At 42.7% G+C, this 25,147-nt stretch overlaps 1 protein-coding gene and 1 long non-coding RNA gene across 2 annotated transcripts in view; one reads left to right on the top strand and one right to left on the bottom strand.

Annotated features, from left to right (window-relative positions):
• Positions 1-3,228: 3,228 nt before the first annotated feature.
• Positions 3,229-14,671, bottom strand: LOC103658933. The gene is made up of 4 exons (XR_567347.2): positions 14,538-14,671; positions 9,285-9,393; positions 7,175-7,300; positions 3,229-4,094 (listed from the first exon to the last, which is right to left on the bottom strand). It is a non-coding gene; the product is annotated as an uncharacterized LOC103658933 (long non-coding RNA).
• Positions 14,566-25,147, top strand: part of CPVL (carboxypeptidase vitellogenic like) — a 127,207-nt gene continuing 116,625 nt past the window's right edge. The window contains exon 1 of the mRNA XM_008686445.2: positions 14,566-14,687. The gene's annotated coding sequence lies outside the window, so the exon portion shown is untranslated. The remainder of the gene's footprint in view (positions 14,688-25,147) is intronic.

A 25,147-nucleotide genomic window follows, 5' to 3' on the forward strand; every position in this document is an offset into this window, starting at 1 on the left:
CAGAGCTGGGAGAAATGCCTAAAATTGTCCATACAAGCACCCAGTCAACTCTACGAATGAGAAAATGGACAGACCATGTAGGAGATGCTGAGGAGTCCCATTTCCTTCTCTGGCAAACTTTGATAGGAATGCTGTCACATAAAGGCCAGGCTGCACAATAAAAGAAACTCAGCCTTTCTGCCTGAATTTTCGGGATTTAGCTACCCCCTCCTCACACACATGCATCATAGCCTGACACGTGACCCTAGTTTTCTATGATTATGGACGAGACATCCCTTTAGATGCTTTCTAGGGGGATTATCTTATTTAGTCGTTTCAGCAGCCCAGAAAAGTAGCAGTTGTCTGCTCTATTATATAATGGTAGAAACTGAGGTCCCAAGATGTTATGTGTGTGCTGTAAACAGCTTTCCCTTCAAATGCCAAAGAGCACCGAAGGAAGATAGTCCTTGATCGGAGCCTTCCATTCACCCATTCATTGATACCTCCACTCACTCAGGAACTAATGCTGTTTTTAACATACTTCCTTCTCAGGGAAGCTCCTGAGAAATCCAGCCCAAGTCCCCTATTCTTACTCAGGTCTAGGTGGGGGTGGGAACTCAGGAGAAATAGCTCGATTGTGTCTTTGCCTCTGTGATCCGATTATCCCTCCATCTTGCCTTTCCCAGCTTAAATTATAAAATGTCCTTTCTCGTTCTCTTTGCAACCATTTTCAAATGACATTTTCTCTTTTAAGAGCAAAATTACAAGCAAGAAACGGTATTTTCACAGGGAAGAGTGAAACAGAAAGATTACCACCGCGTTTTTACATTAGCACCGTGACATTTCTAATAATCTACATAGAAGAATATTTTTTTTTAGCATCCTCCTAAGTGCCTCTTGAAAACCTCTGTGACATACTCGATAGCTACTGACTAATTTGTTCTGGCAGAAAAATGACTTCAGTATCACTGAAAATATGTTTTCTATCACCAGATCTTATTCAGGTCATTGAGCGGCTTTTCACCAGTGGAAGGGGGCAGAATTTACCTTCAATGAAACATTATTGAGAAGAGAGAGAGAAATAACATTCTGACCTACTCCAACATTAGCAAAATGCAAATCATAGTCAAATTTCTACGAGGTGATATTTCAATAGTTTGGGTTTCTGTAGCGGGGCATCGATCTGAATTGTTTTTTAAGCAAGGTGAATGAATGGTGCATGAAGCCGACTGTAGATAAACAACTGTGAAAAACTAACTTTAAGTAGCTTTCAGCTTTGTGACTGAGATAATGCCGTTTCTCCAGAGAAATTCTAAATATAGAGGAATAATGGATAGCAGTTTACCACAAGCTGTGTAGCTCCCTACACCAGCAGGGGCTGGGCACTGAATGGGGGAGGACTGTAGAGTCCCACAGCAATTTCGGGGATTGATTAAGGATGCAATAGCGACAGGTTCCAATGGGTGTGGCAGGGTGGGGGAGGGGTCGCATCTCATTCTTTTTTTTTTTTTTTTTCCTTGCCCTGCAGAAGCCTGGGTAGCCACTGTGTAAACTGAAGATACGGGCGATTAGGATGCTAAGTGGAAGCAAAGAAAGCTCTTCATTACTCTTCTTTTGGAAATAAAAAGGGATAAAATTCAGCAATCATTAAGCCCTTCACTTCCCTACAATCTGTCAGCACAGTTAGGGTGCTGGCTGCCTTTCCATAGGTGAGATTATGTCCTGCTGACACCAAGGGGGGGTATGGTGGCCCAATGTGTGAAAAAGAAAATTAAGCTTGAAGGGTGGCTTTTGTTTTGATCTTTGCTCGACATCCTTTCTTGTGTTAAAATTAAACGTATGGGGCTAGTGGCAGCCACAGGATTTTAATGTTGAAAACGTACCGCAGGGTTCTCTGGACAAATCCCCAGATGCATAAAACGACTGTCAGTTTTGAATAAGAATGATGACTTCTTGGACTTCATCTTTAGCCACACAGAACAGAAAGATCTGGAAATTTCGTGTAATGCTCTGGGTAAGCTATGTCAGAGAATAATAGTCACTTCCATACTAATGAAAAGCTCCCTGGTCAAAAAAATCACACCAACAAATGCATATTTAATTAGAGTTTATAGACATCTAAGGAGAAAAAATTCAAAGGTTTTCTCATAGATGACCTTTATAAGAGATGTCTTACCCTCACATAGCTGAGGGCAAAATTTCAACCCAAATGAAAATAGATGAGACGCAGCTGGTTATTTAACAAGATCATTGTCTTTAGATAGGATTTAACTTTTTTTTCCCCCCAGAGTTAGAACTTCATACAGATTTTGGAGGTGGCTTGGTGACACAGCAGCTTAGATTTATAATTTTCTTTTTTTTTTTTTAAGATTTTACCTATTTATTCGACAGAGATAGGAACAGCCAGCGAGAGAGGGAACACAAGCAGGGGGAGTAGGAGAGGAAGAAGCAGGCTCATAGTGGAGGAGCCTGATGTGGGGCTCGATCCCACAACGCCGGGATCACGCCCTGAGCCGAAGGCAGACGCTTAACCGCTGTGCCACCCAGGCGCCCCAGATTTATAATTTTCTAATCAAAATGTATCCTTCATATCAATTTTAGAGAAGTAAGTAACAAGCTTAATTCATGGCATTTAATTACTGAGATTTGTTTTGACATTTTTAGAACATGGAACCTAACACTGAGATGTGATTACTTTGCCACAGATCTGCAAGGAAGGTGATGATTTACAAACTGAGGGAAACATAGATGAGTCCAGTGGGGGAGGGGAAGATAGAAAAGATCTCGAAGTCAGAAAAACTCAAGATAAATACACGATTTTACCTTATATACATTATCTAAACTTTTCTCCATCTCATCCTAGTTTGCTGTTCTATCCCTTGGCCTTCTTTAGATTGAAGGGGAGAAAAACAAGGCTGAATGTAAAATGAACTCTTCTAACCAGCAGCCAAAGGGTAAGTGCTTGGTGTGCTCCGTAAGGAGTAGTGGCCTCCTCTAGACCCCTTAGTTCAGGGCTCATCACCCAGCGCCCAGACCTTGACGGGACGTCCTAATACTGTCTGGACACAGAGGATATTTAGGAACCGTCCTCTTCAGTTGCCCTGAACCTTAAAAGAAAGCCACCACAAGGACAAAATTTGTCAACTTGTCCCCTCCAGCCAGCCTACCTTCCTGGTCCCAGAGGAGGGAGAGCTACCCATTGCTGACCTTGCTAAGGGGACAGGATTTGGAAACAGAGAAGCAGAGTGGTGATGTCAACAATCCAATTTTTTTATTTGAAACTTTTGAAAAGAATGAGAGTTTTGGTATCAGATAGGTGTGACTGAATCTCGATTCTGAAACTTAGCTGCTCTCTGACCGTGGACAAAATCTGAACATCTCTGTTTTGCAGTCACTTCTGTTCTAGAAGGGAGAATGTAACGACAACTATTTAGGGTTATGGTGAGGTCTAAACGAGATCACACGTGTGATATACTCAGCATGGCTTTTGGCCAATGGTAAAGACTCAATATCTTTCTTGTTCCTTTCTCTTCTCTTGTCCTTGTTTTTTCTTCTAGCTTTGGAAAGAGATTTACTTTTTCGATAATTGCTTTTTCTCTTAGGCTGTTAAAATGTATTTGTTTTCTCTGAAATGGTGTGAACCAAGTTTAGGTAATAACAATAGCACTTTATATATTGGTCGGGTGTGTACTATTCTGTGATACTTGGAGTATAATAAATGTCATACCTTTTTATATTTTTGAAAAAGAATCCATTTTGAGCTCACATTTATTGAGTTTGACAAGAAGTCCCAAATCGATCAGTTCAGAAGGTAGGGAGGAGGGACAAAAAATATCCCTTTTCTCATTTAGATCTGACATCCATGCTGGGGGCTGATTCCTCATATATACATGGGAAGGGGCTGATCATCAAGATGCATAATCTCCCTTGCCCTCATTTTCCTTTACTTACTCAGTGCAGCTGACTGATGCTCCTTATTTGTCCATTGGCATCCTGCCCCAGGCAGATTACATAGACACCCCTCACTCAGTGTGTACCACAGGCCACAGGACCGCTCTCAGTCTCCTTGGACTGCTCGTTGGATTGAGTCCTTCCTTGCATCCGTGTTGACATTCCTACACCAGAACATATGGCTTTAAAGCTTCTGAAACTGAAAAACCCACCACCTCCTCCCCAGGTATAAAAGTCAGAATAAGCTAGGTTATGCTGTGGTAACAAACAGGCCCTAAATATTAGGAGCTTAAATCAACGAAAGTTTATTTCTTTTCAAGCCTCCTTTTTTCTTGGCAGGCCTGGGATAAGAGTATGAATGGAGGCCCACCTGCCACGTGTCTAAATATTTAAAACTTATAAACCAAGGTAAAAAACTATTAAATGAAATATGTTCTACCCTCTTACCTTGACAAATACATCATAATAACAACCTGGGAAACCAGATTTGAATTTAGAATTTTGAGACTCCTTGAAGTGCTATGCTGAAGCATGGTCTCATTGAGCTGGATAGCCTTTTAGCCTGTCCTGCTCCAGCACAGCCTAGCCTGCACATCCAAGCCTCATAAGTGTACCTCTTGGCCACCGCCACTCCCGGGTGCAGAACGAATCTATGCAGGCTCTGGAAGCAGGCTTGTAGACATGTGGCCGAGGAATTCTGAGGGCCCTGTTATCCAAACCATGGAAGTAAATTTGCAAATACAGAATCCACAAACAATGAGGATGGACTGTATTTTATTTTGTTTGCTCATTTTTATCAAAAATTTCCTGAGAGAAATGAACAACTGGGTGCAGAGCAAGAGGAAAGGTGGGGTTATAATTCTTCCAACCATCCTGGTGCGAAGAATCCCAAACTTTAAGAAGTCAGTATTGAGTTCTTCTAAGAAAGGGAAGGAACCGTTCCTTTTCTACTCGTTCTACTGATAGATCTCTGGGTAGGCTGGGGGGGAACAAATGAAGCATAGGCAACTTACATCACATTGGTGACCGCTGTGCCAAACACGACACGCACAGACACCTCGTACACTGCCACCCCTCATCTCGCCTAGGCGAGATGGGGCAAAGAGGGTGGTTAAGGTGGATGGAGGAGAAGAGTTGTCACAGCCTCCATTTTCAGATAAGGAAGCCAAGGTTGAGAGAAAGGCTGTAGCCAGGGACAGAGACTAGGAAAGGAAGAGAGATGGGAACTGGTCTTCCAGTGCCTCCTTCCTCTCCAGCTACTGTGTGCTGCTATGGTGTAGCCATTTCTTTCTTTCTTTCTTTCTTTTTTTTTTTAAGATTTTATTTATTTATTCGACAGGATAGAGACAGCCAGCGAGAGAGGGAACACAAGCAGGGGGAGTGGGAGAGGAAGAAGCAGGCTCCCAGCAGAGGAGCCTGATGTGGGGCTCGATCCCAGGACTCCGGGATCACACCCTGAGCCGAAGGCAGACGCTTAACGACTAAGCCACCCAGGCGCCCCTGGTGTAGCCATTTCAAAGCCAGGGGAGAGTTCTTTAAATCCATACAAGTCAGCCAAGCAGGAGGTTCTGAGCAGTTCAGCTTGAGCCACACGCATAAAACACAACATACGGCTTTACGTAATTGCTTAGGTATTCCTCCCAAGGACCATCCTTCACCTATTTTATCTGTATTCCTTTATTTGGTGAGATTACTTAGTTCTTGAAGTTCCTGACAGAGTCAAGAGGCTATAGATATAACCAAAAAAGTCACTTTTCTAGGTCAACTCTGCTTCGAATCATAGACACAATATTTTATTAGTAAGCAGAGCACCTGGGCTAACCACTCTTTGCATTAGAGGAAAATACAATAAAATCTGAATAAAAGAAAAAAGAAGATATGCCACATGCCATTTCCGTTACTTAGTTCCTTTGATCTCTGTTTATCATTTACAAATTTCTTGCCTTCAGTCAATGAATGGCCTGCTTGCTATGGGCCAGGCATTGTGCTACCAGCTCTACATGTAATTTCATTAAATCCTCAGATCAGCCCTGTAGGGCTGTCTGCTTTCCATATATGACAAGGCTAAGGCTTAGGGAGGTTAATTAACATGGTGAAGGTCACACAGCTAACGAGTGGTTGAGCCAGAATTCATATCCCTACCAGTCTACTCCTAAAGCCTTGCTGGGCCCTTAATCAGATATTGTACCGAGCACACAGGCAGGTTCATCATAATATCAATATATACTCTTCAGGACTGCTGTGCAAATTAAAGATATGATATATAGGGGAAAAAAGTGCTAGGCAAACATGAAGCCCTGCAAGGGTTCAGTGTGATTATTTCTCAGGCTTTACACAGGGCTAGCTCTACTGTCCTTAGTGGCCAAGTCTATATTAATCCCATAATTCATCCTTAATCCACCAAAGTCTTGTTTGCCTGGCTTTCAGCATAGCCAAAGGGAAACGGAAAATATGTCTTTTGTTAGAAAGGCTTAACACCTGCTGCCAAAGGGTGCTGGATCATCAGAGAATAGATTGATTCACTTACAAAAGACTTAGATTAATTTGGACATTGTTTCCCTACACAAACCAGACACAAGGAGGCAAGCAACCCAGGGAAGGATAATCATGCTGGGAGCAGAAGCACTTATTATAAATAATTACCATGTAATTAGCCACAACTTCCCTGAGTCTGTAGCCCGCGGCTAGTCTTAGGAGGTGGCCCTGCCTTACTAAGTGTAAGGAGACTGAAGCGCTTCCCTTAAGTTTTCAGGGCATGCATTTGTGTCCTACAGCGGGATCACCGCCATCTGGGTCTACTTCTCAAGGCCATGGCCAAGGTGTAGAACAGCTGTGGGGTCCTATCAGCTCCATCTCCTCTCCTTTTTAATAGCACACTGACTTTTTTTGCGAGTTTGTGAAGGTGACATATCTACCTTCTTTCCTTAAGGAATGCAGTTTATGGTTTATTGAACAAGTTAATACACCATGCAGGCTGTGACATTCCTCTTTCCGGTGTGCCTGTGAGCTGTGTTTTCAAAGCCGTGAGGTGCCCGTCAAAGATAGGTAACAACACTTGAAAGGAACAATGGCAGAAGCCTTGACAAGTGCAGGGAGAAACACAGACACTTCCAAAAGAGGCGTGGCTGTCTACCAGATTAATCAATTCCCCTTGTTTTCATTACAGGTCCACATTTATCTTGGTGGCAGCAGCTACAAATGTGAGATCAAAGCTCCGACGCTAAACAATTGGAATTGTATTTACCTGCTGGCACCGTGTAAACGGGCTCCTCTCCTCCTCTCCGTGTCTTCTTAATTGGAATCTAAGGCACACTGCAAAGCTCTGGCCATAGGTCAGGGAGGGCACACTCTTCTGTGCTGTCCAGATACACTGAGCAACAGCAGGGGAGAGAATACAATTCAGTATCTGGGGTGAGATGGTTGAAAAGAATGACAGTCATAGCCTGTGTGATCATCATTATCACTCTTACAGCCACCATTCACTGACCCCGTTCTGTTTGACAAGTACTTATGTACCCTATTTCATCTCACCCTCTTAGTAACGCTGTGAGAGAGCTAATGCTATTTTTGCCACGTATGGATGAGAAAACCGAGATGAAGACACTTGCTTGAGGTCACCAGATGCCAGGTTCTAGATCTGAACGTGGGTCCGACTCATGTTCTAAACCATTAGGGCTTAACAAACCGCAAGTCTCCCCAGAATATGTGGGTGCAGAGAACACAAGGGCTTGGGAGAACCCTGAAATCACCTGGACTGATCAACCTGACAATTTTTTTCTTTTTTCTTTTTTTTTTTAAAGATTTTATTTATTTATTTGACAGAGAGAGAGACAGTCAGCGAGAGAGGGAACACAAGCAGGGGGAGTGGGAGAAGAAGAAGCAGGCTCATAGCGGAGGAGCCTGATGTGGGGCTTGATCCCGGAACGCCGGGATCATGCCCTGAGCCGAAGGCAGACGCTTAACCACTGTGCCACCCAGGCGCCCCAATTTTTTTTTAAATTATTTTCAGTTAAAAGTGAACACATTTTATTATTTTTTTTAAGATTTTATTTTTAAGTAATCTCTACACCCAATGTGGAGCTTGATTTCACAACTTGAGATCATGAGTCACACGCTCTACCAACTGAGCCAGCCAGGCACCCCAACCTGACAACTTTTTGTTTGTATGTTTTTAAAATATATGTATATATTTATTTAAATTCAATTAATTAACATATAGTGTATTAGTTTCAGAGGTAGAGTTCAGTGACTCATCAGTCTTCGGTAACACCCATTACATCACACTTGGGCAAAGTGGTCATAAGGCAACAGACTTTTTTAAAAAAAATTTTATTTAAATTCAATTTAGTTAACACATAGTGTATTATTAGTTTCAGTAGAATTTACTGATTCATCAGTTGCCTATAACACCCAGTGCTCATTATATCAAGTGCCCTCCTTAATACCCATCACCCAGTTACCCCATCCCCCCACCTCCCCCCGCCAGCAACCCTGTTTATTTCTATGATTAAGAATCTCGGGGCGCCTGGATGGCTCAGTTGTTAAGCGTGTGCCTTTGGCCCAGGACGTGATCCCAGAGTCCTGGGATCGAGCCCCATATCGGGCTCCTCCGCTGGGAGCCTGCTTCTTCCTCTCCCACTCCCCCTGCTTGTGTTCCCTCTCTCGCTGGCTGTCTCTCTCTCTCTGTCAAATAAATAAATAAAATTTAAAAAAAGAATAAAAAAAAGAATCTCTTATGGTTTGTCTCCCTCTCTGATTTCGTCTTGTTTTATTTTTCCTTCCTTTCCCCTACGTTCCTCTGTTTTGTTTCTTAAATTCCACATATGAGTGAAATCATATGATAATTGTCTTTCTCTGATTGACTTATTTTGCTTAGCATAGTACCTTCTAGTTCCATCCATGTCATTGCAAATGGGAAGATTTCATTTTTTTTGATGGCTGAGTAATATTCCACTGTATCTATATACACCTCATCTTCTTTATCCATTCATGTGCCCAACCTGACAACTTTAAAACTTTGTTTTCAGAAAATCCAATCAGAGAAGAAGGTTTAAACAATTTCTTTGCAAGGCCATTCTTTTGCTCACTATTGAGTGCTCAATACAAGAAAGAGGCTAAAAATATTATTTTCAGCAGTTTGATTCTCCTCTGCAAGTTCTATATTTTGATTCTTCAGCTGTTAAGTTGATTACAATTATGGTCATTTGGGGAGAAATGTAAAAGTATTCAAAGTATTAGAAACATTTAGCCAACTATGCCAAGATATGCTACTGAGCAGTGAAGAGAAGGGATACGTTTGTCTCTAAGGAAAGACACGTATTAAAATATCTGTCCCGTGCTGCTCACAGTTGTACCTGCACAGTCTGGTTGGGAGCACAGATGATCTCCTCTCTGGCAGGGTGACTTCGGAACAGATTTTGTGCATAGGTTCACTAGCTGTGCCTCTTCAGATGCCAAAGTCCACTGAAGAATGGAGGTTAAGAAAAACAGGGTAAGTATTATTTAATGAAAAAATATAAACTCATCTTTATTGCCCATCCCATGTTTACCTATCCCCATATCCTCTCAGTGCATCTAAATATCTCTCACGGTTGAACCCTCCTTTCCACAGGGATTCTAGTGGGTTGAACGGGGTCCCCTTCAAAATTCATGCCCACCCAGAACCTCAGACTGTGACCTTATTTGGAAAGAGGGTCTTTGCAGATGTATCTAGTTAAGATGAGGTCATACTGGATTAGGATGGGCTCTAAATCCAATGATGGCATCCTTGTAAGAAAAGGACAGGACAGGGGCACCTGAGGGGCTCAGTCGGTTAAGCACTGGACTCTTGGTTTTAGCTCAGGTCATGATCTCAGGGTCGTGAGCTCGAACCTAAGACTCTTTCTCCCTCTCCCTCTTCCCCTCTCCGCACTCTCTCTCTCTAAAATAAATTAATAAATCTTAAAAAAAAAAAAATAAAAGGAGAGGACATACAAAAACACAGAGAAAAAAGCCATGTAAAGACGGAGACAGACATTGGAGCGACGCGGCTACAAGGCAAAGAACATCAAGAATTTCCAGAAGCTGGAAGAGGAAAACATTCTCCCCCAGAGCCCCTGGAAGGAGCGCAGCCCTGCCAACAGCTTGATTTCAGACTTCTCCAGACCTGTGAGAGAATACATGTGTGCTGTCTTAAGCCACCCAGTTTGTGACGATTCATTATGGCAGTTCTAGGAAACTCATACAGGGACCACCACACACAGTTTGGCCCAAGAGTTTATCATCTTTTGCAGGGATTATTTGTACTTTGTACTATACTCTCCCAGCTTGGCTCCTCCTGTGGCTGTCATCTCCAAACCACACCCTTGCCCCATGTACTTTACTTTTCCAACAGAGTTCTCTTCTTTGAACTTGGCTAACCTTCCGAAGACCCTCTGACTCAGTAATTCTGCTTTCCATATTTTTCTTCTAAGGAAATAATTAGATGCACATAATTATTTATATGAGAACATTTCTTAGTGAATTAATAATCAGGAAAAATTGGAAGCAACTCAAATGACCAAATGTTGGAAATGGTTGAATAAATTACGGTAAATTCATATGATTGAACATTATACAGCCACTAATATTGTTTTGAATTAACAACATGTGAAAATAATCGGGATATAATGCTAACTGCTAAATGCAGGATAAATAATTCCATATCATATGATTCCATTTTTTGTGTATAACATATATTTGTATAGATAAAAGATGAGACAAAGATACATCATGTGGTTATCTCTGAGGAATCAAAATTTTGATCTTTTTGTATATCCTCATATTTCTCTAATGATCATGTATTATGCGATAACAAGCAAATAAACATATATCTTAATCAAAAAATTCAAACTTCCAGTGCAGCGGCTTTCAAGCTATTTTGACCATATCTCATAGTAATAAATACAGTTTGCATTACGACTGTTGTACTCTGACTAATACCTGCCCCCTCAAAGATGTCCGCATCCTAACCTCCAGAACTTATGAAAACGTTACCCTGCAGGGCAAAAAGAACTTGGTAGGCGTGACTTAATTAAGGACTTTAAGATGACAAGATTATCCCAGATTATCTGGTGGGACAAATGAGGTTACAGCAATCCTTCCAAGAGAGAGCCAGGAGCATCAGCATGAGGAGTAGTAGATATGAAGATGGAAGCAAGAGGTTGGAGTGATAGAAGGAAGCAGCCAGGAGACAAAGAATGTGGGCAGCTTCTAGAAGATGAAAAAGACAGGGAATCAGATTCTTCCCTAAAGTCTGGAGAAGGAATGCAGTCCTGTTGACCCCTTGATTTTAGACTCCTGACTTCAGAACCATAAGAGAATAAATGTGTTCCTTTCAGCCACTAATTCCATGGTAATTCGTTATGCTACCGATAGGAAACTGATACAATGGCCTGCCACAGCCACACACATGCACGCTGAAAGAGAAAGTGTCACAAGGCATGACTTACGCTGACATTTTCTCTCCTATTTTCATGGATTGATTGATATGTGTTCTCCAAACAAGATACACTGAAGTCCTCACCGCCCCCACTCCCGGTACCTCAGAATGTGGCCTTATTTGGAAAGAGGGTCTTCACAGAGGTAATGAAGTTAAAATGAGGTCATTAGGGTGGGTCCTAATCCAATAAGACTGATGTCCTCATAAAAAGGGGGAAGTTGGGACACAGAGACAGACACATGGAGAAGGAAGATAATGTGAAGAGACATGGGGACATCTTGAAGACAGAGGCAGAGATGGGAATTAATGTTCCATAAATCACAGACTGTCTGGGGCTACTAGAAGCTGGAAAAGGGAAGAAGAGTCCTTCCCTTACAGGTTTCAGAGGGAGCATGGCCCTGCAGACACCTTAATTCAGACTTCTAGCCTTCAGAACCATGAAACAATAAATTTCTACTGTTTATAACCACCCAGTTATTAGCACTTGGCTATCACAGCCCTAGGAAACTAATATACCCGTTCTACTCTATTCTATTCTGTTTCATTAAAAAAGTTGCTTTCCTAATCTATTAACTGAATGACATCAGTCTTTGTAGCTTGACATTCAAGCTTTTCCCACTCTGATTTCTATTTATCTGTTTTTTATCTGCTAATCCATCCTGAGTGCATCTAGTAGCCCCAAACACTCAGTCATTCCCAGAATACGGCGTCAGTTCACAGGTGGTTATGTTCTTTGCCTGTATTATACCTTTTTCTCTGCAACGTCTATTCATTTTTAACGCCCAGCTTCATGTCACCTCATGTTAGCTGGCTCCTTAGCCAGAGTCACTTGGTCCCTGCTCTCTGTCCAGACAGTACTTTTTATAGTCCCAGTTACGGCCCTTATCTTTTCGTAGTATGGGATAAATTTAAGTGACTCCTCTCTCCAACTAAACTTCAAGTTTCTAAAGAAGACTACTTCTTTCTTCTTTCTTCCTTTTTTTTTTTTTTAAATCTAAGCTTCAGTACCTAGTCCAAAACACGATACACCACAAACTCAAATATAGGGCGGCTCGAATATGTTAGTGCAGTTTTAAGCTTTAATAACTTCAGAAGTATAAATGCCACAAACTTACAAAACTGTCATTTGAAAGTGTACTTCTTTTGACTCCAAGTTTTAATTATTTTAATAGATGTAATTTTTTTTTCTTTTAATCAATGTATGCCATTTTTCACTCGGGAAATGAAACAAAAATTAAAACTGAAAAATGTGTTACTGCAGATTCACAAAACTGAGTAAGTGTAAAATAAATGTAATTAAACTTTCAAGTGATGTTTTTTGTAAGTTGCAGCGTTTATACCTCTGAAGTTATTAAAGCTGCAGTAAAACTTTGGCGACACCCTGTTTTCGAAGACGTATGCTCAAGTAGGATTCATTTTCTATTTACTGTAAAATTCAGTTTGGTTTTCATGTAAGTGGCTCCATGTTGGGCAAAGGTATTCCTTGGCCTGTAGCTGTCCTTGTGCTAAGGCCCACAATTTAGAAGGCCCCCTCTGGCCCTCCACTGGCTGTAGTCCTCCACCTAGAGTGAGGCATCCTTGGAAATTAAGTCCATTGTGTGCCCCTGCTGCGAATCCACACCTTGTTCTGAGTGTCCAGGATCCCCAGATTGCTTCTCCAGAAAGCTGAGACTCAGTGACATTAAGTAATTTGTTAAAGGTTAAAAAATTAGTGCTATACTGGGGCGCCTGGGTGGCTCAGTCGTTAAGCATCTGCCTTCGGCTCAGGGCGTGATCCCGGCGTTCTGGGATCGAGCCCCACATCAGGCTCCTCTGCTGGGAGCCTGCTTCTTCCTCTCCCACTCCCCCTGCTTGTCTCTCTCTCACTGGCCGTCTCTGTGTCAAATAAATAAATAAAATCTTAAAAAAAAAAAAATTAGTGCTATAGTTAGCCTTAGTTGCATAAAAAAACACCCAAAATGTAAATGGCTTAAAATAACAGTGAATTAGTTTTTTTTCTTGCTCAGTGGACTGGCTGGGCCATTCTGCTGTGGGTTTTTGCCGGGACTCACTCATGCACTCAGCTAGTGGAGAGGCTGGGCTAGAACCCTCTGGCTTCTCTTACGAGTCTCTCAGAGGGTGCTGCTGTCTCTGGAATGCTTCAGTTCTCCTGCAAGTGACCTCTCACTCTCCAGGAGCCACACTGGCTTCTCACCTGGTGGTCACAAGGCAGTAGCCTCAAAACCGAAGCTGCAAGGCATTTTGATTTCTGGGAAGCAACCAGCATTTACCCACATTCTAATTGGCAAAACAAATCACAAAGCCAGCCCTGATTCAATGGGACGACAGAAAACAGACTCTACCTCTTGGGAAGAGTGGCCAAGTCACCTCACAAAAGAGCATGGTGGTCTTTTTTGATCATCTTTTAAAATAATGGATTAGAGCTAGTCGCTAAGTAGCAGAGCCAGAATTCCAAGCCAGGTGGCCTGCCTGGGGTGCTCTAAATAACCATCTCTGAACCACAGGGCATTTGGGGACATTCCAATGTGGGAATGATGACATTCCTGTATTTCGTTTTACCTTGCTCTTGTAATCTCCCTTACCTTCCCCCCCCCCCCCCCCCCACTGTCTAGCTCAGTGCCCACTACCTGAGGGAGGTTAAAAATATCTACTGAGGTCACTCACAAGAGATGTGACCCTGAATGGGACACTTAACCTTTTTAAGTCTCAGTTTCCCTCCTGCAAAATGGGGATAATCTTAGTACAGAGCCTATCAGATTGCGGTAAGATTCCCAGGCACTCCTACAGAGAAAGCATCTGACTGTGTTGCCGCTTGGTGAGCTCTCAGGATCAGTGCGACTGGAATGTGGACTTAGGCTGAATGCAAGTGGGCTTTCTAAACAGTGGCAGTAAAACACCACTCGGTTTCCAGATGCAAGCACAAGGATTGCAAGCACCCGCGTGGGGAATGATTTTTAAATACAACGTTTAAATTCTGATAGCGGCTTTAAAAAAAATGGGAGGGAAAATCAAAACGCACAAAGGACCAAACAAACCGCAGCCAACCTTAGTTACTTTTCAGGGTTCCACTCTGGGGGTGCCTGCTTCTTTCAGGATAGAGGGCAGGCCGGCTGCGGCCAGGTCACGGGGAGGGAAGGTGGAGACCTACCTTTGGCGCCAAAGGTCTAGGTCACGTGGGCCGCCCAGAGGGGCGCTCGGAAGCCGGCGCCCTGCAGGGGAGTCGTGACGAGCAGGGCGAGGGCAGGGCTGCTGCACTTCTCCCCGCCTGAGCCAGCGCTGTGCGGACCGGCGGGCTCGGGTGAGTGCGACGTGCGCGCAGGGTCCTTCCTCGCCGCGGTCCCCGGACGCAGGGGGGCGGCGCAGGGCACGCACCGCGGGTGTCTCAGGAGCCGGTTGCACAAGAAAGGGGGTAGCATGGTCTTGGCCGGTTTTAGGGCACTGAGATGCTTGGCACTAGGCTCTGGGTGCGCCCGGCCCCGGGGAACATTCCCGAAGGCTCCTGGCACAATCCGAGGCAGTCGCACTGGGGCTAATTCCAGGAGAGCAAACCTCCCGGTTCAGGTGTTTCCCCGGGGTGCGTGAAGCTGTGGGGTCCCCCGGTTACTCTTGGTGCAAGGTGGGAACACATCCCTTGCCTCCCTCAACACTTCTCTTCGGGATGTTTTGATTTTGTGGGTGCTGTGGAAGAGTGGAAGGGAAATGCCTTCGATTTAAGCATAAAAAGAGATTTGGCCTGGTAGAGGGAAAGAAAGCACAGAAGAAAGACCTGGAATATGGAATTAGGAGAAAATGGGGCACAGGACAGCCGGAAGCACCTCCTTGTCAAGTGGATTCAGCCCTTACAGGGAAGTTCCTAGGAGCCTGTGGGACCTGTAAAGACAAGTGGAAGCATCCAATACCTTTTAGGTCAGCTTGGTCTCACGGGGAAAAAATAGGCTTTGGTATATTTATGGGTTCAAATCCTAGCAATGCGTTTTGCTAGTTGGTGACTCTGAGCAGATTTTTTAGGTTTACTAAGCCCCTGTCTCCCCATTTTAAAGACACTTATTTTTTTCTCCTCCCCTTAAATGTATGACTAACTTTTTACTATTTTTGGTGTGAGATGAGTAAAAACAGAGATGTATGGAAGAAAAAAAAATCCAACTAGAATGTATTTTGCTAACCTGAAAAAAATAGCTTTTAAGAAAGTTGTTCAAAATAAGGAATTTTTACACTTTTGGAAAAAGTAGCTCACACTGGCTTTGTTGGTGTGTGAAAGTCTTACAGTTGTCAAGACCCCTTGGCCGATTGGACTTTCTAGATTTGTACTCCAGGCCACTCTATAAGTCCAGTGGAACCCCTTTATGATGTAATCCAAGTGTTCTTGCAAGAAGCTGTTAAATCCTTTTTTTTTTTTTTTTTTTGGAGTTGGGGTTTTTGGAAGAGCATAATTGGTCTCACGAAATATAGGAGTCTAGCTTATAAACCAGTGTATAGTGGGGTTCTCCTAGACTGATTTTATAGCCTGAGAAATACCTGGGTTTTGACTGATAGGTAGTTTAAGTAACTTAGAATGAGTGTTAAGCAAGTCTGCAGGACTTACCAGTTCTTCACACCCCTTGAGAAAATAAAAACAAGAAGCAAACAGCATGACAGTGTTTTGTTAATGACTTTGCTTTTGTTTTGGAAAGCCTATGCTGTGTCAGAGGAAAGATTGAGTGTTGAATACAATACTGGTATGCATTGAAGTAAGATAGTGAGAGAAGAGCTTAATTACTGCCTCAGATAACATCAGATATCCATTTATTAGCACTGAAATTCCCAAGGTAAATAGGTAATGACCCATTCTTAATAAGAAGTATAGTTCATTTTAAAGAGCAAATGTGATTATTTCAGTTTAGCATTCCCGGGGGTTTAATAATGTGGGATTTTCATGGGCTGAACTAAGAACATTTAAAAGAATGGAGGTAGGTAAGTTTCTCATAATTTGAAAGGTAACTTTGGAAGAATGACTCATTAATATCTACATAGATTCAGAACAGGCTAAATTGGACAGAATGCTAAGAACTGTACCTTGGGGAAAAAAAAAAAAAGAAAAAAAAGAACTGTGCCTTGGCCAAAAACAGGAATGGAGTTTAAACTTTTATGCTATATGTTTGCAGGTTCAAAAGATTTAAGCAATAATGGACTCAGTTCACAGGACAGTGATCAGGTGCTTTCATCATAAAACCCAACTACTAAGCATAACTGAACTGAAACCAGAGTATTGAGATTTCTCTCCCTCAGAGATATTGCAGGAATAGCCTTGTACATAAAATCACATGTTTTTCTTTTATTGCTTTAAACCAGAACCTGGGAAGTAAGATGGGGAGGGGAGGAGATAACTCTTTAGGTCCTTTGATCTACTGGCTTGAAAGAGCAAATTCTTAGCATCTATCCAACATCCTTGGGACTTATCTCTTAACTTTTCTCCATATTCTGATTCTAATTAGTGGCTCATTTTAAATTGTTAGGGTTATTTACAGGTCAAAATATTTATGTAGGCATCCCAGGCTAGCGCTTCCTCCTTTCTCTTTTGGGACTCTATATTCCCTCACTTACCTTTCAGAAAGACCACTGGACATATCTTTGTGTAACTATATGGTTCTTTGGGGGAGTAGGTAACCCAGCTCCCAAGATATTGATTCTCCTTTTTCTCTCTCTGCAATGTGTTCTGTTCGCAGTTCAACCTTTACGTGTCCCAGGACATTTGCAAAGTCTCCTAACTTAGCTGTCAGATGTTAAGTCCCCTCCACTCCAGCATCCTGGAATGAGCTTTCTAAAGCACAAAACACTCCCCTCCTTAAAGGCCTTCAGTGGCTCCTGACTATAACTAGGATGAAGTATAAACTTCCTGCCATGAAATGCAGTGTCCTCCATGTGACTCAACATGACTGCACAGACCAAAGTCACGTGACCCCCTCGCGAACTCTGTGCTCCAGCCAAATTAAACCCTTCCTGTTCCCTACCTTCACTCTGCCTTTTATGTCTTTGTAGGTAGGCATAGCTCCAGGCAGATAGTAGGCACTAAATCAATACAGTTGAATGATAACAGAATTTCGGTAGGACTGTAAAATTGTTTCACCTTTTCTGAAAATTTTCATAATCAAACGTCGTACATTCAGTAATTGTGGCAGAGGCTTGCTTTCTTGTCATGGAATAATATATAGAGCCCTCAGCTCTCCTCTAGGTTTACCTTTATTTTCTCTCTCTATTTTATGGTCTCTCTAACTTCTCTTTACTTGTAATGACACAAAATTAGTTTTCTTTGCTTACCTGCAGCAAAGGTGGACATGTACCCAAGGCACTGGGGACCTAGGACAAGGCCTCTGAAAGGTTTGGCCTTGTGCTGAGTGAGGCAAAAGAGGGATCAGGGAAGTGGGGGTGGGGGGGTGTTCAAGGCAGTTCAACAGCTGGCTGTCGCAGCAGTCTTGGCTCAGGAGGTGGGAGGATCAAAGTGGAATTGGGGGACACATTGCTAAGAAAGCAGTATCTGCCCAGAAGAAAGGATTGTCAGTCATTTTGCAGCTGTGGTGTGGCCTTGGGCATGTAGAAGCATTGTCACTGTGCTGTTGGGAACATTGCTACGTGATTACCGGACGAGCTGATTTTCACTTTCTCAGATTCTCCACTCCTCCCTTCACATACTCGAGTGTGCACGCACACACACACATGAACGCCTGTTAAGGCACTAATGCTAGTTAAATTAATGGCAAAATCGAGTAGTGGTAATGTGGGAAACAAAGGCAGAAGAAAAATTATTAAATTTCCTTATTACAAACAGCCCACTGACAAGTCCTTGAAACAGGCAGAGTGACATTCCTCTAGGGACTCAACCGCCTAGATGTTAATACTTTGCTAAGGGCAAAGGCAATCTCAGCCCGACCCTAGGATCCTGTAAGTCTACTTTAACATATAAAAATTCCTTTGGAAACTTCCTTTATCTCCACCGGCCCGCAAGATACATCTTGGCAATCATTAACCCAAGCATATGATCCACTGATACACATCTGAAGGGTCTCATGACTCTGGTTTTATTAACAGTAATAAATGACCTTTTCCCAACAATAGCTAGCCCCTCAAGGTCCTGGAAACCTTGCTTCCAAAATTCCTTAGAGGCTTATACTAGCCCTAACCCCCTCCCAACTTGAAAGTACATAATGGGCCACTCCTCATGACTCTGGTGCAGCTCTTTCTGCCCACGGGTCCTGTCCCCGTGCTTTAATAAAATCACCTTTTTGCACCAAAGACGTCTCAAGAATTCTTTCTTGGCCGTCGGCTTCAAACCCTAACATCTTTTCCTACATCAGTGGGAGATCTTAGTTAATGATACCACCATCTGCCCAGCCATCTAAGTCAGATTTAGGAATCATCCTAGATTCTGTTCTATTTCAACATATAATATCTCATCACTCACAAGGTCCTGCTAATTTTACCTCCTAATTATTTTTAAGTCTGCTCTGTCCTTTACAATTGCCTTTACCTGGTTTAGGCTCCCTTGTCTAAATTCTGCATTACTGTAAAGCCTATTAACTGGTATCTGTGCCTTTTCTCTTTTCATTTAAATCCATCCTCACACTATGGCCATAATATTCTTTTCAAAATACAAAGCCCTCAGTAGTTTCTAGTCACTAGAGGATAAATGTTCTGAACGGCTTCCAGGCTTTCTGCAGTCTGCCCTCTACTGACTTCTCCCGCTCCATCCTGCTATTTAACCGCTTCCTACTTTATGATGATATCTTGCCTCTGTATTGGTTATCTATTGCCATGCAACAGAGTTTGAAAAGGTGTAAAACCCCTGGCCCAAGAAAACAGGAAAGCCAATAGCAAATGAAGAGTGTGGGGGAAATTCATCTGACTAAGAGTTAAGGTCAGGGTCATGAATCAGCTTGGAGATTTGCAGTGGCCCAGGCAAGTCAGGGTAAGGACCTGGATTAGGACACAGGATTAGGGCTAAGGAGGAGAGGGCAAATTTGAAAGATAGCTAAGAGAATTAGTTGGTGATTGATCGGCTGTAGGAAGACAGCAAGGAGAGAGAGAAATCAAGAAAGACTCCAAGGTGTCTAGCTTCAGTGCTTTGAGGGTATTTCTTTCTTTACTCTTTTCTTTTTCCTTCCCTTCCCTTTCCTTTCCTTTTTTTTTTTTTTTTAAGATCTGATTGGCTTTATTAAGTGATTTCTGAATTGGTCAGTGTTCTATCTAGCAAGTAGAGGGGAATCTCTGAGGAGCTATAAAAAAAAATGGAAGGTTTTTATAGAAGGGTGGGGCAAGAAAGTTATTAGCTAAAGAAACTGATTGTTTATCCTTCTCTTAGGGGGAAAAGGAAGGGGTCTTACCATGCAGATGACCTCGTCTTCCCATGGGGGATGGAGAGGGCCCCAGTGGCACACTCACTGGTACCCATCAGAAAATTCCTGACTAGTTAAGGCTGCATTCCTGGGGAAGGTTGAAACTGCAAATAGATTATGCATTCAGCCCTGGTTTGGGGACTTGGCCTAAGCGATGCCATATTGGGCCTGCGGTTTTCTTTTTTTAAAATTCCCACCCTTTGTTCAGACTCTTAGCTTAACCAAGAGATGTGGTTAAAATATAAGGTGTTATGGGGCTCAGTCGTTAAGCGTCTGCCTTTGGCTCAGGGCTTGATCCCAGAGTCCTGGGATCGAGCCCCACATCAGGCTCCTTCGCTAGGAGCCTGCTTCTTCCTCTCCCACTCCCCCTGCTTGTGTTCCCTCTCTCGCTGGCTGTCTCTCTCTCTCTGTCAAATAAATAAATAAAATCTTAAAAAAATATATAAGGCATTAGCACTTTGAGAATTATTTCTAACAAAGACAGAAAATAGAGAAGTAGGGACATGTTTAGGGAAGAAGATACTAAGTTGGGCGTTTGAGTTCTTCTTAATCACTTTTGATTTTTGTCAACATAATTCACATATGCAGGTGAAAAACCCAAGTCCTATTATATTTCTCATCATAAAAAATTTTAGTCGTCTTCACCATCACTCCCCACCCTTCCCTTATCCGTAAGGTTTCCTCTGACTCTTATCTGTTTCTTTTAGTATTTAACTCCAAATTTCTAAGTAATCTGCCTCGTCTATTTCTTGACTTATTGGTTTAAGAGTTGCATTTTTTTTTCTCAATTTGAGGTATTTTCTGTGGACTTCCTAGTAATCAAGGTGGGATTGTAACACTCTTACCTTATGTCCCAACCTGCCTGCCCCCCATCCTGTTCACATGGCTATAGAATATAGGCTTGTTGCTAAATCCACATCGAATGTTTACTTTATTATGCAATGATTACTGCTGAGCCAGGTAGTATACTCTAATTGCGTTGCCTTACTTGTACAGTTTTATATTCTTCATTGAGTGAATAACTGCCTCTTTTGGGATTGCTTCGCTTTCTGTGACACTATCGGGACTTCTGTCCAAAGCTGCGGACAGAACTGTACTATCCTTATGGGTATGATTTTTTACAGAAACTCGTGTGGTAGTCATATTTTTATTTTCTTGAGGATCTTGCCTATGGATTGCTCTGACTTAGGCTTCAACCCGCACTGGTGGATCTCCAGGCACAACTGTCATCTCGGGTTTTCTCTTCTGCATTAGTTCCCCTATTAGTGAAATTTCCGTCTTTCCCTTTCTTGGTTTTCTTCCTTGTTTTGGTGGAACACATCTCCCAGTAGCTTCCTGAGTAGTGCAGTGTTAAGAATCAATTTTTTTGAAACTTGTCTCTACCTGAAGATTTCCTTAATTTATCCTGACACTGTTTGATAGTTTGGCTGAGTGTGTCATTCTTTTTTTTTTTTTTTAAGATTTTATTTATTTATTCGACAGAGATAGAGACAGCCAGCGAGAGGGAACACAAGCAGGGGGAGTGGGAGAGGAAGAAGCAGGCTCATAGCGGAGGAGCCTGATGGGGGGGCTCGATCCCAGAACGCCGGGATCACGCCCTGAGCCGAAGGCAGACGCCTAACCGCTGTGCCACCCAGGCGCCCCTGAGTGTGTCATTCTAATTCGAAGATTATTTTCCTCTTAGTATTTTAGAGGCATGTTTTCCCAGCATCTCTTAGCTGTTGTTGCTGCTACTGAAAAGTTTAATGTCATCTTGGTTCTTGATTCTCTTTTGTGATATCTCTCTTTCTCTCTCTGGAAAGTTAATGAGTCCCTTTATTTCTGGAGTCTGTTCTGTGTCATTTCATTCCTTGATGCAGGAACTTGGTGGTCCCTTTAAATCCGAGAGTTATGTCTGTACCTCTGCTAAATGTTTTTGTGTTATCGCTTTGATAATTTCCTTCCTTGAATTGTATCTTCCTTCTTTTTCTAGAACTCCCATTGTTGGATGTTGGTCTTCCAGAACCAATCTCTTAATTATCTTATCTTTTTTCTTCCTATTTTTTTAAGCCCTTTTCTCTTTTAGTTATATTTTCTAGAAGATTTGTGTGTCTTTATTGTCCCACTCTTTTATCAAAATCTTAAAATTGCTACTACCTTATTTTTAGTTTTCAGGAACATGTTCTTGTCCTTCATTCCCTTGTTAAATGAATGCGGTATCTTCTCTTATGTCCTTAAAGATATATACATATATTTTGTTTTCGAAGTTATTCCATTCCTTGTATTTTGGTTTCTTCTGATTTTTTTTCCCTTCAAGTAATTTCTTTTGCTTTTTCTTCCAAATTAAAGGATTTCTTCCAATGTCCAGTGCTTCTTTGACTCTAGTTTTATATTAAGCGTGAGAAACCAAGTTGCTGGTTGGAAGCTCCATTGTGTTGAAGGGATTTGCCAGCAGTTCACTGGCTCCCTGGTGTTGAGTGGTGAGGTCCAAGATATTTCGATGCAGGACAAGTAAATACGTATAGGACTCTTCTCTCAGTGGATTCAGGCATTCCAGAGAAGAATTCTTCATTCTCCTGCTTAGGGTGAGAGATAGAGGCCGATAGTGTTGTCAGCTTCCTTAGAGCTGAGTGTTGGAGGGGCCGGAGGCAATCAGTATGTAGAGTTTCTCTTAGTTTTAAATTGGATTCCTCTTCCCCAACTTTTCCTATATTTCATATTCTCAAGTCTAGAGTTTCAATGTCTTAAGTTTTCAAAGAATAAATTTTCTGCGGGAGGAGTGTCTTCCTCTGCCAGGGTCTGCAGGGGGTCCGAGGCTCTACCCTCTGTTACAGACTTTCACCTGTCCCTCTGGTTTCGGTGCCATGCTGTCTGCCCTTTGCCTTCTGCAGTGTCTGGTACCTACCATTTGCCTTTCTGTGGTTTTGTGACATGAATGAGCTTGTTTCTCGTTGATATTCTGCTTTCATTCTCTGCAAACTATCTGTTCACTTTCCATCTAACAGTAGCAACAAAATTTTGACCTGCCATATTTGCTGTTTTCTTTGGCCATGGGATTTATACCTTTAAAAAAATGTCTTTGCTTTCACATTAGAGCGGTTTCAGGAGGGAACAGAAATAAACAAATGTGTTCAATTCACTGTGTTTAGCAGAAGGCTTGGGTTCCATGATGACCAGCTGAGTTTAATATACCCTTGGGGCATCGGGTGAAGATGTTCAGCAGGCAGCTGGTAGATGAGCCTACAGCTCCGGAGAAGCGTGGTTACATGAGTGGTGTCAGTAGAAGGTCTATTTAGAGTGATGGGACCACCCTGGAGAGAGTGTGTAGAGGGGGTTAAGCTGTGGACCAAGTATAGACTCCTGGGAAACCCAATACTTAAGGGGAAGGCAGAGGAAGAAGGAACCATGAAAGAAAACATCCTAGAAGATCCACGAAAGCGCAGATTACAAAAGGGAAGGCAATTTACCAAAGCAGTAATGTCAACGTGTCAGAGAAAGCAATTAGGACAAAGACCTTTGAATTTGGGAATCTGGAGATCATTAATGATTGGGGCAAGACGGTATGGACAGACGTGAGAATGCAGCAAGAAAAAGAGTGAAAATAGTTTTGTTTTCTTTGTTTTGTTTTGTTTTGCTTTGGTTTGAGAAACTATAGAGGTCATTGTAGATGGTGTTTCCATTCATGGCAGAAGAACCGGATCAACAAGTCTGGGCTTTTCCTATGGTCTCCACTTTGGATACTATGCACACTTGATTTTAAAGTATTTAACGAGGGAGCTCAGTTCTGTATTTATTTGTTCTTGCCAAGTAGTCTGTGACTTTGTCGCCCTTTGGTTACCGGTGTGAAGGTATTTGGGATGGTTTGGTTTGTTTTTTTTTTTAAGATTTTATTTAATTATTTGACAGAGAGTGATAGAGAGCATGAGTGGTGGTGGGGGGCGGGGAAAGGGTAGTGGGCAGAGGAAGAAGCGGACTCTCTCTGCTGAGCCGGGAGCCCAACACGGGGCTCGGGGATCATGACCTGAGCCAAAGGCACACACTCAACCGACTGAGCCACCCAGGTGCCCCCGGGACAGTCTGATTTTTAAAAATCATTTCTTGTGATCAACTCTCATAACTTTCCAGGGCTGGTGTGAGCAAGCCAGACTGTATGGGACTTCAAATTCTGAATACATGTGTGAAGCTGATACTGTTAAGGATGCCTTTTTCCAATTACGTATATGATGAAATGCTTGCAGGACAATAGAGACAGTGGGGTACTGTGGGGTACAGTGGGAAAAAATTCCAGCCTGTTACAATCAGAATAAACCTCAAATTCCATTCTATTGGGGTCTCTGAGGGAGTCTCTGGGAATAGCAAATTCCTTTTCCTCACCTGAGTTCTGGTTGAGAAGACAAAAGAGCAAGGCACGTGGTGTCTGTATTCCTGAGACAAACTGGGTTGGACTGAAACTCTTAGTTCTGGGCCAATGAACTTCCTACGACTAAAGCCCAGCTTTGAGCAGATTCTCCCAGCCATTTACACGCCCAAATGGGGTGGAGAGAGAAGACCATTGCTCCCTATGAGGAGCCCAGCATGCCCAGTTTACCCACATTTATTCATCAGGTAAACCTTTCCACCTCTCGCCCAGCCTCTTGGTGGCCAGAGGCCAGCCTCACCAGGGCTGGAAACACCAGGGCTGGGGAAAAGGAAGCCCCCAAAACACTTGCTGGCTTTCAACACCCAGATCTGATCATTGGCCCCACTCGGTACCACATTCCCCCTCACTCGCTGGACTCCAGCCACACTAGTTTCTGTTCTCATTGCCTCCTGTGATGGTGCCTGTGCAATCACTATTCTCCGACCGACACTCTCTTCTCCCTGGATTCACATGGAAGTCTCTCATACTCTTCAGAGCTGCTCACATGTCACTTCTTCAGAGGGACCCTCCCTGACCATCCCGATGTAAAATAACACCACTCCTTGACTCAACATTCTCAACCCCTCTACCCTGCTTTCATTTTCTCAGTAGCTCTCCTCGTGCTCTTTCCCACTGCAGGGTAGGCTTCATAAAGGCAGACATTTTGTCTCTTTGGTTCTCTGTGCCTACACTGGAGTCTAGCACATAATAGGAACTGAAGATACGCACTTTGAGCTGCATGGGTCCACGTATATGCAGATTTTTTTTTGATAAATACATTACAGTACTGTAAATGTATTTTCTCTTCCATACGATTTTCTTAATAATATTTGCTTTTCTCTAGCTTCCTTTATTGCAAGAATACATGCATATATGTACATGTGTATAATACATATAACATACAAAACATGTGTTACTTGACTGTTGATGTTATCAGCATCAGCATTAGTCGTTAACTGTGGGGGGAGTCAAAAGTTATATCAGGATTTTCAGCTGTGCAGGGGGTCACACTCC

Source organism: Ursus maritimus, unplaced genomic scaffold (assembly GCF_017311325.1).
Source record: "Ursus maritimus isolate PB19 unplaced genomic scaffold, ASM1731132v1 scaffold_3, whole genome shotgun sequence".
NCBI classification, from domain to species: Eukaryota; Metazoa; Chordata; class Mammalia; order Carnivora; family Ursidae; genus Ursus; species Ursus maritimus.